Raw genomic sequence first — 15,955 nt, 5'->3', positions numbered from 1 at the left:
TCTTTGCACCGTGTCCATTTGATGGACCTGCAGTCTTTTCTGTGGAAGCTTGAACCTTTTCCTTTTGTTCTTCCTCGTTCCCTCCTTCTGGGGAATCAATCACGTTCTCTTTTTCCTTTTCTGTATCGTCTGCTTCTGGGAAAGCCCTCCTCTGATCAGGCTCTCCTGCCTTTTCACCTTTTTCGAGCCCTTTGTCACCGTTATTTTCTTCAGGCTCTTTATCACTTTCAGCTGCTTCAGGCTCCTTGTCACCTTCAGCTGCTTCAGGCTTTTTGCTACCCTCAGCTGCTTCAGGTTGTTTGTCACCTTCAGCTTCTGCGTCGCTGTCTGAACTTTCTCCTTGGTCTCCCCCAAGCGAGTTGGTGTCTTCGTCGTCAGAGAATATCTCCTTTTCTCCAGTTTCTGCCTATTCGCTTTCAGTTCGGTTCTGTTCTGTCTCAGCACTCAGCACTGCTTTGTCAGGCACTGGTAGTTTTAGCGCTTCAACTTCCTCATCTGTGGGACACAACACCTTCTTTGTGTGACTGGCGTGAATCCAGTTGGGAACCCCCGCACACTTCACAGCGGTAGTTGTCGTCAGGATCACTTGGAAAGGGCCTTTCCAACGGGGTTCCAGACACGACTTTCTCACGTGCTTCTTTACCACGACCCAGTCACCTGCTTTCAGTGCGTGTCCTGGACCTTGGATCGGTGGCAAGGTGGTCGCTTCCACCTGATGAGAAAAAGAGCGAACCACGTCAGCCAGTCCTTTGCAGTAGTCTAACACCATATCATCTGTAATATTCAAAAGCGCGTTTGCAGGAACTGCAGGAAGTCTCATAGCCCTGCCCATGAGAATTTCATGCGGAGACAATCCAGTCTTTCTATCGGGAGTATTTCTCATTGACATTAGTACTAAGGGCAATGCGTCAGGCCATTTCAAATTTGTCCATGCACATATTTTTGCCATTCTCGATTTCAGCGTACCATTCATCTGCTCCACCAGTCCTGAGGCTTCAGGGCGATAGCTACAGTGCAGCTTTTGCTCAATGTTCAGCGCTTCGCAAAGTAACTTTATCACCTCGTTATTGAAGTGACTTCCCCTATCTGATTCTAAAGAGATCGGGAATCCGAAACGTGGTATCAACTCCCTCAACAATAGCTTCGCAACTGTAAGGCTGTCATTTCTACGTGTGGGGTATGCCTCAATCCAGTGACTAAAAATGCACACAATCACCAACACATATTTCAGACCTCCATGCACAGGCATCTCAATGAAGTCCATCTGCATTCGACTAAAAGGCCCGCTTGCCCTACCAATGTGGCTCGCGTTTACAACTGTTCCCTTTCCTGGGTTCATCTGCTGGCAAGTGACACATCGATGGCAAACTGCTTCTGCAGCTTGACGAAATCTGGGGTTAAACCAATCAGTTTTGAACAATCTTATCATGGCATCTCTCCCTAGGTGAGCCTGCCCATGATAGAACCGCGCAAGCTGTGATAAGAGACTATTTGGTAAAACAAATTTTCCCTCATGTGAAACCCATAACTCGTCTTGTCTCTTTATACATTGTGATTTAATCCAGGAATCTCTTTCATCCTCCCTGACATTATTTTGTAATGCTTTTAATTCATCTATTGTATCTACGACCTTCAAGGCAAATGCTTCAGCTGGTTCGAGTTCTGGCTCATTTATCGTATTCCAATCATCCCTGAGTAATATACAGTTCAAGGCACAAAATCTTGCGACTTGATCCGCATATGCATTTCCCAGAGACACATAGTCCTGTCCTTTCGTATGGGCACTACACTTTACCACTGCAACTTCGGCTGGCACTTGAATGGCGTGTAACAATTCCCTTATTCTCTCCCCGTTTTTCACTGGGGATCCTGAAGAAGTCAGGAAACCTCTTTGTGACCATAGTTGTCCAAAGTCATGCACAATCCCAAACCCGTACTGACTATCAGTGTAAATGGTGACTTTCATCAATGCAGACAGTTGACATGCTCTGGTAAGGGCTACAAGTTCTGCTACTTGTGCAGAATAGACTCCTTGAAGCCATCCCGCTTCCAAGACCCCTGTTACAGTACATACAGCATATCCTGCTTTCAAAATCCCCATCCCGTCTCTTAGACATGAACCACCTACAAAAAGAATTTGGTCATTTTCATCAAGCTTGGTATCCTTGATGTCCGGTCGAGGTTTTGTGCAAAATTCAGTCACCTGAAGGCAGTCATGCTCGACGTCTTCAGCGTTCTCAATTTCGGCATTTTCTCCAGGAAGCAAGGTTGCTGGATTCAACGTAGTGCACCTTTTCAGCTGCACGTTCGGTGAGCCCAGAATTATCGTTTCATACCTTGTGAGTCTTGCTCCAGTCATGTGCTGCGTTCGGGAGCGGGTCAAAAGTATCTCAACTGAGTGAGGGACCATGACTGTTACTGGGTGTCCCATCACTATTCCTTCACTCTGAGTGAGGCTGATACCAACTGCTGCTACGGCGCGCAAACACCCTGGGAGTGCTGCTGCGACCGGATCCAAAGTAGCTGAAAAATACGCTACTGGTCTGTTTACGCCACCATGGGCTTGAGTCAAGACAGACAGAGAACATGCATCACGTTCATGACAAAACAATGTGAAAGGCTTCGTGTAATCAGGCATACCTAAAGCTGGGGCCCTACACATACATTCTTTCAATTCAACAAAAGCATCCATTTCATCTCCTTTCAGTTCAATTTGATCCAAGGCATCCTTCTGGGTCAGTTTCAGTAAAGGCTTTGCTAGAGTGGAGAAGTTGGGAATCCACTGGCGACAATAACCCACCATTCCCAAAAACTTCCTCACCTCCTTCCTTGTCTTTGGTGGACTCATTTGAAGTACGCTTGTAATTCTTTCCTTCATTATTCTCCGTGACCCTTTCTCTATTTGGTGACCCAAGTACTTCACTTTCTTCTGGCAGAACTGCAATTTGGAAGGATACACCTTATGTCCATTCCTTCCCAAATGATTCAACAGAGCAATGGTATCGGCTGTGCAGCCACTTTCTGTCTTTGATGCAACCAGTAAGTCATCGATGTACTGTACTAGAGTTGACTCGAATGGCAATTCTAATTCTTCCAAATCTTTCTTTAGAATCTGATTGAAGATTGACGGTGACTCAGAAAACCCTTGAGGAATTCGACACCAACTGTATACTCTGTCTAGGAATTTGAAACAAAAGAGTAATTGGCTGTCCTCATGAAGAGGCACAGAAAAGAATGCTTGTGACAAATCGATGACTGAGAACCATTCGGCATCGCAAGGAATTTGAAACATTATCACAGCTGGATTCGGTACGACAGGGCAGCATTTGACTATGATGTCATTTATTTTCCTCAAATCCTGCACGAGTCGGACCTTTCCACTCGGCTTTATTAGTCCCATTATTGGTGAATTACATGGACTGCTTAACACTTCTTTCAGTACCCCCTGCTTTACAAATTCGTCAATAAGTTGAGCAACTTTCATGAGGGTATCTTGTGGCATGTGGTATTGTGGGGTCTGGGGAAAGATTGCATTGGGCTTTACAGCCACTTTCACTGGTTCCACTCCTTTCATCAATCCCACCTCTTTCCCTATCATATCCCACACTTCCCTTCTGACTGTTTCCCGTAATTCAGCTGGGATGTCCTCTTCAGTTATCATCGGGAAAAGACAAATCAGAGGATACTCTTCATCGACAGTTTCCACCTCATCCCCCTCTACACTGTCCTCTTCTTCCCCATCACTGCTCGTCTGGATTGTTATTCCTTCGTTCGAACACATGATCGAACAACCCAATTTGCACAATAGGTCTCTCCCTAACAGTGCTATCGGGCTTGAGTCACATACCACAAACTGATGTACCCCTTGATAGTTACCGATGCTGACTGGTACCGGATCTGTAATTGGGTTCGTCAGATGTCTGTTTGCTACTCCCACCACTTGAACTGTCCTCCCTGAGAGTGGCAAATTTGGTACTTCACTGCTCTTAACTGTTGAACGTGTGGCTCCCGTATCAACCAAGAATGAGACATGATGACCCATTACTCTTCCCTCTACGTACGGACCCCTTTGATCAACTTGCAAGCACACAATCTCCTTCTTCTCCTGAACTTTCACTCTCCCATACGTTGTTTATTCCACTCTCACTGTGTAATGGGAACTGTTGTACGGTGCCATTTGTACTCATTACCTGACCCGATACCTGTGGAGGAACCATCACTTGCTGCTGACTCATTGGTGCCAAGGGTATTTGCATTTGCTGATTAGGTACCATAGGTAACTGCTGTTGCATTGGCTGCATTTGCGTCATCTGCATACGAGGCATCTGCATCTGCTGCGGCTGCATAGGTTGTAATCCCTGCAATTGATTTACGGTCTGAAAATTTGGGCTTGGACCTCTCAGTTTCGGTCCCCTCATTGTCTGAAATGCATTGACATCATTGTTTTGCTGACCAACACCTGCACCTGCACCTGCACCTTCCTGCACCACCATCGGGCACTCGCGTTTCCAATGACCTACAATTCCGCACACGTGACACGGCATCACCTTCTTCATTGCCTGCACACCCGTCACAACAGTGTTCAAATCCGGACCATTATTCACAAAACCTCCTCTGCCTCTGCCTCTGGCCTGTGGCTGAAACGCCATGTTTCCCTGTAACTGCAACTGCGGTTGCGGTACCTGCTGTTGGAACCCTTGCATCCCTTGCAAACCCTGCAAACCTTGCAAACCTGTTTGAGCTGCCTTAAGCTGCATCATCATCACCTTCTCTTTCAACCTTTTCTGTTTCACTTCGATTTCGTCGCTACAGTATTTCGCATAATTCAACACCTCATCAATCGGTTTCGATTGCCAACAAATCAAATGCGACTTTATCATCTGACTTATCTCTGGCCTCAGCCCTTCCACAAATCTGAAGACAAAATGGAGCATGTCCTTCGCCTCTATTGTTTCCGTGCCACTGTAATTCTTGAACGCCTTCAACAACCTCTCATAATAACTATGAATCGACTCTTTAGCCTCTTGGGCAGTTCGATCAATCTTCTGCCAATCCACATTTTTCGCGGCAACCTTCGTCTTCAAATGCTCAATCACCTTATAGTACAGGCTCATCACCATAGGTGATGGTGCACCCGTCTCCCTGTCTCTTTCTGGTTCACTTGTCGTCCAACCTACAGCTCTTTTGCAATCCTCCCACAAATCTGCCGGAACCACAATCTCAAAGAGAGTATTCAGGTCTTCCCAGAGACATTTTGCAAGCTTCACAAACCTGTCGGTCTGCTGATACCATTCAATCGGTTTCTCTCTCAGTTTGGGAAAATCATCCGTAAAAGACTGAATGTCGCTTCTGTGCCATGGTACATGTACTAACTTTCCCCCTGCTGTCTCCCTCATTGGTAACATTGTTACTGTATCACTACTCTGCGGTCTTTTCTCATTGTGCTCTGTAGCACTGTCCCTCCTCTTTTCCTTCCTCTTTACCCACCTGCTTTCTCATTTGTCTAAGCACCTCCACACTTGTGCACTCTGCAGCAATTCTCTAAGGTGTGTCTTCATGCCTGCTGACCTCATGTGTTCAAAATCTGTGGTCCCAAAATCCAACCTGTAGCTTCTGCTCAAGTGTTTCATCTTGTCTATGTCAACCCCGTTTCTGTCAGCTGCTTCTTGAAGACTCTTATGTACCTTGTTCACTTCCTTCGTAATCCTGGGACATAGATACCTCAGCTCTTCTTCCGTGTAGGACTCTAACCTGTTCACACCCATGGTCCCTTCCACCAATTCTTGTGCTTCCATGTTCAACCTGACCCTATTCATATAGTCTTCTCCTTTCCCACTGGCTGAATTTTGTGTGGAGTTTAGACTGTTGAACCATTGTGTCAGCTGTTGCGCATTCAACCCCATCAGTGTAGCGTTCACATCGACTGCCATTGATGGTTGCGGCAACTTTTCAGTGTTCGATGTTAGAGGTATTATCAGTGGGGGGCTCGACCTCACCAGTGTTGACTGAGCACATATGGGACTAAACTCCATCAAGGACCCAGACCCAGTTGGCTGAGCCGCTATCGGAGTTATCCCTGGAGTGTTTTCTATGCACCTCCTTTCGGTCCCATTCTGCAGCATTGATCCCTGACTGCTCGGACCCAAGTTAGGCTGACTATACAGAGGTACCGGTGGACCTACAGTAATGGGTAGTGATATCGCGTCTGGGTTCTGTCCATTTCCCATGTTCTGTGGCATGTTCATGCCCACACCATGGGTCATCATTGCCGGTATGCCCATCTGACTCCCCGTCATCTGAGCATGTGCGTTTCCTCCCTGCATCTGCTTTTGGGGCATCAAAAACTGAGTTGATTCAGCTTGTCCCATTGTTTGGTTGTAACCATTCTGTCCTCCCCTTACGGTCGGTTCTAGAATCATTCCTCCACTGTTGTCACTACTGTAGTACCCTGGCATCTGCGGCTGATAATTCTCTGCTGGTTTCAACACGGGCACATCTGGATATATTCTCCTAACCTGCGGTATCTGCGGGGTGAACAGTAAACTCGGGTCCTTAGATCCCGATGATGCTCCTGAACTCTGGGTTTCACTGTTCTGTACCGATGCTGGAGGGGCAGAACTGGTACTTGGACCTTGTCCATCCTCCGCATAAGGTGGTGGACGGTCGTTCAGCAATTGCATTATCAACTCCTCATCCTCTAACTCCTCTTCTCTCCTCAACTTTTCCTCGTCCTCTCTATCCTTGGAACACTTCCTGTCTGTCTTACAGGTAGCTTTCTTACCTGTCTCCTCTTCTTCCTTAGTAATTGCGGGGAACAATTTTATCCCCTGCAATACATCTGACCTCCACACCTTCTGTGCATTATCCCACCTAGCGTCCGCTAGTGTCTTTTCTACCTTTCTCATCCTGGTCTCAAACTTCTTCTGCTGTTGCTGTCTGGCCATTAGTTCCCAAATCGCTAGAGCCTCAAACTGTGCTGGCCTTGGAGGCACCTTCATGTCGTACATCGTGAATCTCAAATTCTCTAGGATCCTTATATTGAATGTCCCATGTATCGGGAACGCTACGCTCCCATGTTTCTCTGTCAGTTTGTGCCATTGCTTTAGCCAAAGACACGAGCTACCCCCTTCTCTTCCATTACAATGTAAGCTGGTGTACCCTCGGGCGGCGTCTCCTCTCCTACGCTCGCTTTAATGTAAGACTCCCCCTTCATCGCACTCCTGAATGCTTTAAAGAATTTCATTTTCTCGTCTTTTATTTCACAAAGTTTGTAATCAATAGGTGACTTTAATTCCCGGAATACTCTTCACCTGCCTTTCCCCTTCCAATCGAGTCCCACGGACTGCGTCCAATCCGTGCGCGATCCTTCTCTGCAACCAACCTATCCCAGCGCGGCTCCTAGTGACGTCACACTCACACACACTGCGGCTGACAAAGCCTCGCGGCTAGTCTTCCTTCACTTACCTCCTCTCGTAACAACTTCTTGCATGTATCGCGAGCTACCAAAAATAAAACAGATCTGTCGGTTTACTACAGGAAGGGTAACACAATCGCTTCAGGACCTTAGGGACCTTTCACTAGCCTCGGCCGCTATTCCGTCTTTCTCAGTCCCCACATTCGCAAGCAAATCTGACCCGCAGATCTACTCTCAACTTGTCAATGATCTGTTCTAGTGCACTTAGAATCTTGTCAAAGCCCGAAGTCGAAGTTTCTTTCACTCCCTAACACACGTACCGACTCGTTGACCACGCCCGATCAACCTACTAAACCGCCCAGACCACAACATGGATCAACATACTCCGGAGTCTCTTGACCTCGCAGGGCCCGTTTCAACAACAACAACCACGTGGACCTTTTTATGCACAAAGCGCCACACGCACATGAAGTTCGACGACTTCCCTACTCTCACACTCGGAGTCGCACCTCCGCTATCCCTATGAAGTTCGACGACTTCACTACTTCTACACTCGGAGTCGCACCTCCGCTATCCTCTAAAAAGAAAAAAATCCTCGCAACCTTTTCACACACCCTGCGGCAATAAGCTGTGCAAGCGCAAAACCCTAACTTCACTCGTACCATCACTAGTACTGCCAACGCCGAATCCACACCTCCATTCTCTCCATTCGCAAGCTCCGAGATCCCGGGAAAGTCGCGGTGGACCTAGCCCATCATCATTCTGTCAATCAGTTTTACCCAAGAAAAATCTAATTCAACTTCTCGAGTGGGATCTCAAAGGGCGTAACCGTTAATTCAACACCATGTACTTTACGAGTACGGGGTCCCAAAAGATGAAACCGTCCTCTGCTACCATCTACTGATAGAGCGGTCCGTATTAGTAATTTTACCTGTTTCGGACGCTCTTTAGGCCGATGAATCTTTTGACTAAGTGGGAACTCTCTGTACTCTTAATCGACCGATTGCATCAAATCAATAATCAATAACGAACATAAGCAATACCTTGTTCGACATAACACTTGACAATTAATCCAGAATACATTCCGACAAACCCTGACCTTTCAGTCAGGAATAACCACACCAGTTTATTCAAAGTTAGTGAATTTTATTTCCCTATATTAACAAAGCTAGCACAATATAGATGTGTCTCAACACCAAATGATAAACATATATGAACATTAATAGCTGTCCATAACGGCGGAACAAGTGCAATCTATGTAGCATTTGAATCACAAGGCATTCGATAATAGCAATGCAAATCACTAATACGATAATCTGTAATGAACTAATTGCATACATTTAGTCAGCATAACAAGATCTCAAATTGCATCGTGCGACATATGGAATCCTCGTCTAACCTCAAATTAGCATCGGCATGTGGGACTTCATGCAAAAACAATTTAGCAACATTAATTTAGAAAAACTCCTAACTAGGGACCTTATCAAAATCAGCAGTTGGTTACCTAAAAGAAACACAATGCAATTTCACAATTTCCTTTCATATTTACCAATTACGATCAGCATACAAGGAAGTCTTCGTCTCACAGGTACCGTTCTTCGGTCAGCATGGGTACCGTTTCTTGATCAGCATGGGACGGGGCATAAGGGGCAGGGGTGGACGGGGCAATTGCCTCACGGCGGCAAGGTAAAACTACTACTTCATGCAAAGGGACAAATCAAAGTTAAAGTCTCTAGGGCAAGAATCATTTAAAGTCTCTTTCTCTCGATTAGAGAAAGAATCAAAGTCTCTTTCAAAATGGCGTCGCAGCAAAGTGGGCCATAATAGCTACGAAGTCAAAATGGCGGGATGTCCGATGATAGAGAGAGAGATGATAGCGCAATGGCAATCATAGCGCGTAATGGCTACCTTCTTCTCGTGCACCTGGGTTTTATAGACAATAGTTCAAATCCAGTAGGGTCTTCCATTGGAGGGTTCATAGGTTAGCTTCAAATTGACCAATCAAAAACGACAGTTCTCAAGCCTTTACTTAAGCATACATTATCCTTGGAGATGGGTACGCAAGTTGCAACATTGTCTACCAATTAGCTCACTTTCAGAGCCTCCATTGTCCGCACCTGCAAATCGACCTTGAAGTAAGGAGAAAATATGCCAGGCTGGCACGAAACCTTAAGATAAGCATGTGAACAGTTTCTGTGGAAAAGTACAGCTTCAAGCAAAAATACACGTTTATTAGCACAGTGGAAAAATACGAGCACCTAAACCGTGAGACCGGGCAACTAGGCCAAAGCCTCCGCTAAAGTCATGCTAAGCTAAAGCAATTCAAACAAGCAAATCGTAGCACACGTTTATGATTATGTCGGATTAGTGCAATTCTAATACACCACGTTATATAAAGCTCGCGTATAAATGATGGCAAACTACTCTAAGGGCACATTTTGTCCCCGTACAATCTTTATTAGTTCGGTTAAAGTCACACATGATTATTTCACACTACATTTACGCTTTAATAAATCAAAACCTTCATTTTCTGTTTCATCAATCCCTCCTCTGATGACTACTTGTCATCACACCAAACCACGCCCACAAATTTTATTCCATTAAAATTCTGTCAGTTCCCTTTTCCTTTTAGTTCCCCTAGTTTGCGCTTTGTATTCTTCTGCCATTCTTTTCATAATTTTCTCTTCTTTTCTTCTTTTAATTCTTTCCATAATCATTATTATTCCCCTTTTTATTCCCCAAATTCCAAATATACAAATTATTACTATTAATATTCCTTCTATTATTTTCAATAGTATCCCATTCCAAATTCCCCCAATCCAATGTCCCACTGAAGCAAGTCCCTTTCCAACCTTCTCCCACACTCCTGGTTCTTTCAATTCCTTCAAATCTGCACTCTCTTTTGTTAGATTAGCAAGCATAGTTTTAATTTTCACACTATTGTCGGGTATATAGGTACAACAGTGTCGTGCACCAAGCATTTTGCAAACACCACCATCCTTTGCTAAAAGGATGTCTAAAGCAAGCCTATTTTGAAGAGTCATAGCTCTTTCCGCTGCAAGTTCAGCATCTATCAGGATTATAGCACCTGAAAACTTTGTCAACATGTTATCCACTATAGTAGACAACTTTCGTATCTTGATGGAATTCAACACAACTCCCAATGAAGGAATCATGGCTCCAAATGTATCTCCTACCACAGCAGCTGCGGTCTCTCTTTTCTGGATACGATGGGATCCAGATGTCTTTTGAATCATCGATACGTCATCCAGTTGATAAACCTTTGGGAATACTATACCCAAATAACATCTCCCCCACCATCCCTTTGGAAGACGATAATAGGCATTATACCCACAAATGTAATATACACCTGGAATGACAGGGTCAAGTCCGTTCATCATGAATGTCCATTTGGCCTTAAAAATAAACGTATGTTTACACTCACTCGCTCCTCCTATATTGTCGTAATAAGATTCACCTCGATATATACAAAATTTCCCTACATGCCAAGCATCTAAAGCTACTTTCCCTTGTGTCTTTATAGCAGCAAAATCATAGTTATCTACTGAAGTCCTCTTATGTAGCTCCTTTTCTAATTTCGCATTCATTTGTGCCCTTCTATCATCTGTGCGATCTAAAAAGCTTATTTCTACAGCAGAGACTGAGCAAGTAAGGTTCTCCCTATGAGCATGAGCCGTTTCAAAAGGTTGCATTGGCTCAAAAAATTCCCTCATTATTTTAGCATCCCAATCTTTAGCAGTCTGGCTTAGCTGCGCTATTATAGGAACATAAGCAAAGGTAACATCATAATTCGAATAAAAATACTGTATGTTAGTTTGACCATAAAACCTAGACATTACTATACTACATGTAATCCCATATGTAAGAGGCATGTGGTGATAAGTTACCCCTTCCTTTACTGATGTCGGTATCTGTGTACACACATAACAATCTTTCGCATCCATAGTCTCAACATACTCTGTTAGCAAGCGATAGAAAACGTTATACGAAAGCTCTTTCTTATCATGCAAGAGTCTCTCATCTATTTCTAGTCTTTTCAATGCGGTTAGTTCAGTGACAGTAACAGGAGCAAAAGTAGAAGCCTCAATATTCTCACTCTCACCCTTTCCATGCATTCCAAGCACAATTGCCATTATTATTAGTACACATGTAATTACCAAGCCTATACACACATATTTACAATATTTCTTTCTATTATTTTGCGTAGCGTACCTAGTCATGATCTGTATAGAATCAGAGAGCTAGAAGCACCTATAAATGAAACTGTTTAGCGATTCAGTTACAAAGCTGAACGAGCGCAAGGTTCACACCGTCTTCTTCAAAAGGCCAGTCACTTATCGGTTAGCAGCATTTGTCTCAATTCGGCAATAACTCAGTCTTTGTCTGTTTAGCAAGTCTCATCCGGTTTAGCAATGTCTCAGCTGGTTGTTTCTTTCACGTTAGATTGTAGCAAGCAATATCATTTACTATTCTTTCAATCGACAGAGTCTATGAAACTTTTCTTTTCTATTGGTATCTCTTCTTCTTCTTCGTTCTCGATGCTTAGAGATACAAACTCGTCAGTCCAATCGTCATTGACTGCATATGCCCATTCAGGACCGGAATATCTCCTGTTTGGTATCCTTTTCCTTTTCAATTTTGCTTCTCTTTTCGACTCTGCCTCGCTGGCACTTTCCTCTTTTGTCAAGTCTTTTTCCTCACTTGACGATTGTTCCACGACAGTCACTTCGTTTCTTTTCTCTTTCACTTTTGGCCTTCCTCCTTCGTTCAAGCTTTCTTTACCCCTTTCTTTTATTGGTGAGATACTTAGTCTTCTCTTTGCACCGTGTCCATTTGATGGACCTGCAGTCTTTTCTGTGGAAGCTTGAACCTTTTCCTTTTGTTCTTCCTCGTTCCCTCCTTCTGGGGAATCAATCACGTTCTCTTTTTCCTTTTCTGTATCGTCTGCTTCTGGGAAAGCCCTCCTCTGATCAGGCTCTCCTGCCTTTTCACCTTTTTCGAGCCCTTCGTCACCGTTATTTTCTTCAGGCTCTTTATCACTTTCAGCTGCTTCAGGCTCCTTGTCACCTTCAGCTGCTTCAGGCTTTTTGCTACCCTCAGCTGCTTCAGGTTGTTTGTCACCTTCAGCTTCTGCGTCGCTGTCTGAACTTTCTCCTTGGTCTCCCCCAAGCGAGTTGGTGTCTTCGTCGTCAGAGAATATCTCCTTTTCTCCAGTTTCTGCCTATTCGCTTTCAGTTCGGTTCTGTTCTGTCTCAGCACTCAGCACTGCTTTGTCAGGCACTGGTAGTTTTAGCGCTTCAACTTCCTCATCTGTGGGACACAACACCTTCTTTGTGTGACTGGCGTGAATCCAGTTGGGAACCCCCGCACACTTCACAGCGGTAGTTGTCGTCAGGATCACTTGGAAAGGGCCTTTCCAACGGGGTTCCAGACACGACTTTCTCACGTGCTTCTTTACCACGACCCAGTCACCTGCTTTCAGTGCGTGTCCTGGACCTTGGATCGGTGGCAAGGTGGTCGCTTCCACCTGATGAGAAAAAGAGCGAACCACGTCAGCCAGTCCTTTGCAGTAGTCTAACACCATATCATCTGTAATATTCAAAAGCGCGTTTGCAGGAACTGCAGGAAGTCTCATAGCCCTGCCCATGAGAATTTCATGCGGAGACAATCCAGTCTTTCTATCGGGAGTATTTCTCATTGACATTAGTACTAAGGGCAATGCGTCAGGCCATTTCAAATTTGTCGATGCACATATTTTTGCCATTCTCGATTTCAGCGTACCATTCATCTGCTCCACCAGTCCTGAGGCTTCAGGGCGATAGCTACAGTGCAGCTTTTGCTCAATGTTCAGCGCTTCGCAAAGTAACTTTATCACCTCGTTATTGAAGTGACTTCCCCTATCTGATTCTAAAGAGATCGGGAATCCGAAACGTGGTATCAACTCCCTCAACAATAGCTTCGCAACTGTAAGGCTGTCATTTCTACGTGTGGGGTATGCCTCAATCCAGTGACTAAAAATGCACACAATCACCAACACATATTTCAGACCTCCATGCACAGGCATCTCAATGAAGTCCATCTGCATTCGACTAAAAGGCCCGCTTGCCCTACCAATGTGGCTCGCGTTTACAACTGTTCCCTTTCCTGGGTTCATCTGCTGGCAAGTGACACATCGATGGCAAACTGCTTCTGCAGCTTGACGAAATCTGGGGTTAAACCAATCAGTTTTGAACAATCTTATCATGGCATCTCTCCCTAGGTGAGCCTGCCCATGATAGAACCGCGCAAGCTGTGATAAGAGACTATTTGGTAAAACAAATTTTCCCTCATGTGAAACCCATAACTCGTCTTGTCTCTTTATACATTGTGATTTAATCCAGGAATCTCTTTCATCCTCCCTGACATTATTTTGTAATGCTTTTAATTCATCTATTGTATCTACGACCTTCAAGGCAAATGCTTCAGCTGGTTCGAGTTCTGGCTCATTTATCGTATTCCAATCATCCCTGAGTAATATACAGTTCAAGGCACAAAATCTTGCGACTTGATCCGCATATGCATTTCCCAGAGACACATAGTCCTGTCCTTTCGTATGGGCACTACACTTTACCACTGCAACTTCGGCTGGCACTTGAATGGCGTGTAACAATTCCCTTATTCTCTCCCCGTTTTTCACTGGGGATCCTGAAGAAGTCAGGAAACCTCTTTGTGACCATAGTTGTCCAAAGTCATGCACAATCCCAAACCCGTACTGACTATCAGTGTAAATGGTGACTTTCATCAATGCAGACAGTTGACATGCTCTGGTAAGGGCTACAAGTTCTGCTACTTGTGCAGAATAGACTCCTTGAAGCCATCCCGCTTCCAAGACCCCTGTTACAGTACATACAGCATATCCTGCTTTCAAAATCCCCATCCCGTCTCTTAGACATGAACCACCTACAAAAAGAATTTGGTCATTTTCATCAAGCTTGGTATCCTTGATGTCCGGTCGAGGTTTTGTGCAAAATTCAGTCACCTGAAGGCAGTCATGCTCGACGTCTTCAGCGTTCTCAATTTCGGCATTTTCTCCAGGAAGCAAGGTTTTCTGGATTCAACGTAGTGCACCTTTTCAGCTGCACGTTCGGTGAGCCCAGAATTATCGTTTCATACCTTGTGAGTCTTGCTCCAGTCATGTGCTGCGTTCGGGAGCGGGTCAAAAGTATCTCAACTGAGTGAGGGACCATGACTGTTACTGGGTGTCCCATCACTATTCCTTCACTCTGAGTGAGGCTGATACCAACTGCTGCTACGGCGCGCAAACACCCTGGGAGTGCTGCTGCGACCGGATCCAAAGTAGCTGAAAAATACGCTACTGGTCTGTTTACGCCACCATGGGCTTGAGTCAAGACAGACAGAGAACATGCATCACGTTCATGACAAAACAATGTGAAAGGCTTCGTGTAATCAGGCATACCTAAAGCTGGGGCCCTACACATACATTCTTTCAATTCAACAAAAGCATCCATTTCATCTCCTTTCAGTTCAATTTGATCCAAGGCATCCTTCTGGGTCAGTTTCAGTAAAGGCTTTGCTAGAGTGGAGAAGTTGGGAATCCACTGGCGACAATAACCCACCATTCCCAAAAACTTCCTCACCTCCTTCCTTGTCTTTGGTGGACTCATTTGAAGTACGCTTGTAATTCTTTCCTTCATTATTCTCCGTGACCCTTTCTCTATTTGGTGACCCAAGTACTTCACTTTCTTCTGGCAGAACTGCAATTTGGAAGGATACACCTTATGTCCATTCCTTCCCAAATGATTCAACAGAGCAATGGTATCGGCTGTGCAGCCACTTTCTGTCTTTGATGCAACCAGTAAGTCATCGATGTACTGTACTAGAGTTGACTCGAATGGCAATTCTAATTCTTCCAAATCTTTCTTTAGAATCTGATTGAAGATTGACGGTGACTCAGAAAACCCTTGAGGAATTCGACACCAACTGTATACTCTGTCTAGGAATTTGAAACAAAAGAGTAATTGGCTGTCCTCATGAAGAGGCACAGAAAAGAATGCTTGTGACAAATCGATGACTGAGAACCATTCGGCATCGCAAGGAATTTGAAACATTATCACAGCTGGATTCGGTACGACAGGGCAGCATTTGACTATGATGTCATTTATTTTCCTCAAATCCTGCACGAGTCGGACCTTTCCACTCGGCTTTATTAGTCCCATTATTGGTGAATTACATGGACTGCTTAACACTTCTTTCAGTACCCCCTGCTTTACAAATTCGTCAATAAGTTGAGCAACTTTCATGAGGGTATCTTGTGGCATGTGGTATTGTGGGGTCTGGGGAAAGATTGCATTGGGCTTTACAGCCACTTTCACTGGTTCCACTCCTTTCATCAATCCCACCTCTTTCCCTATCATATCCCACACTTCCCTTCTGACTGTTTCCCGTAATTCAGCTGGGATGTCCTCTTCAGTTATCATCGGGAAAAGACAAATCAGAGGATACTCTTCATCGACAGTTTCC

The sequence above is a fragment of the Pleurodeles waltl genome, chromosome 7 (genome assembly GCF_031143425.1).
Source record: "Pleurodeles waltl isolate 20211129_DDA chromosome 7, aPleWal1.hap1.20221129, whole genome shotgun sequence".
Taxonomy (NCBI): Eukaryota; Metazoa; Chordata; class Amphibia; order Caudata; family Salamandridae; genus Pleurodeles; species Pleurodeles waltl.
This window is presented reverse-complemented; position numbering follows the sequence as displayed.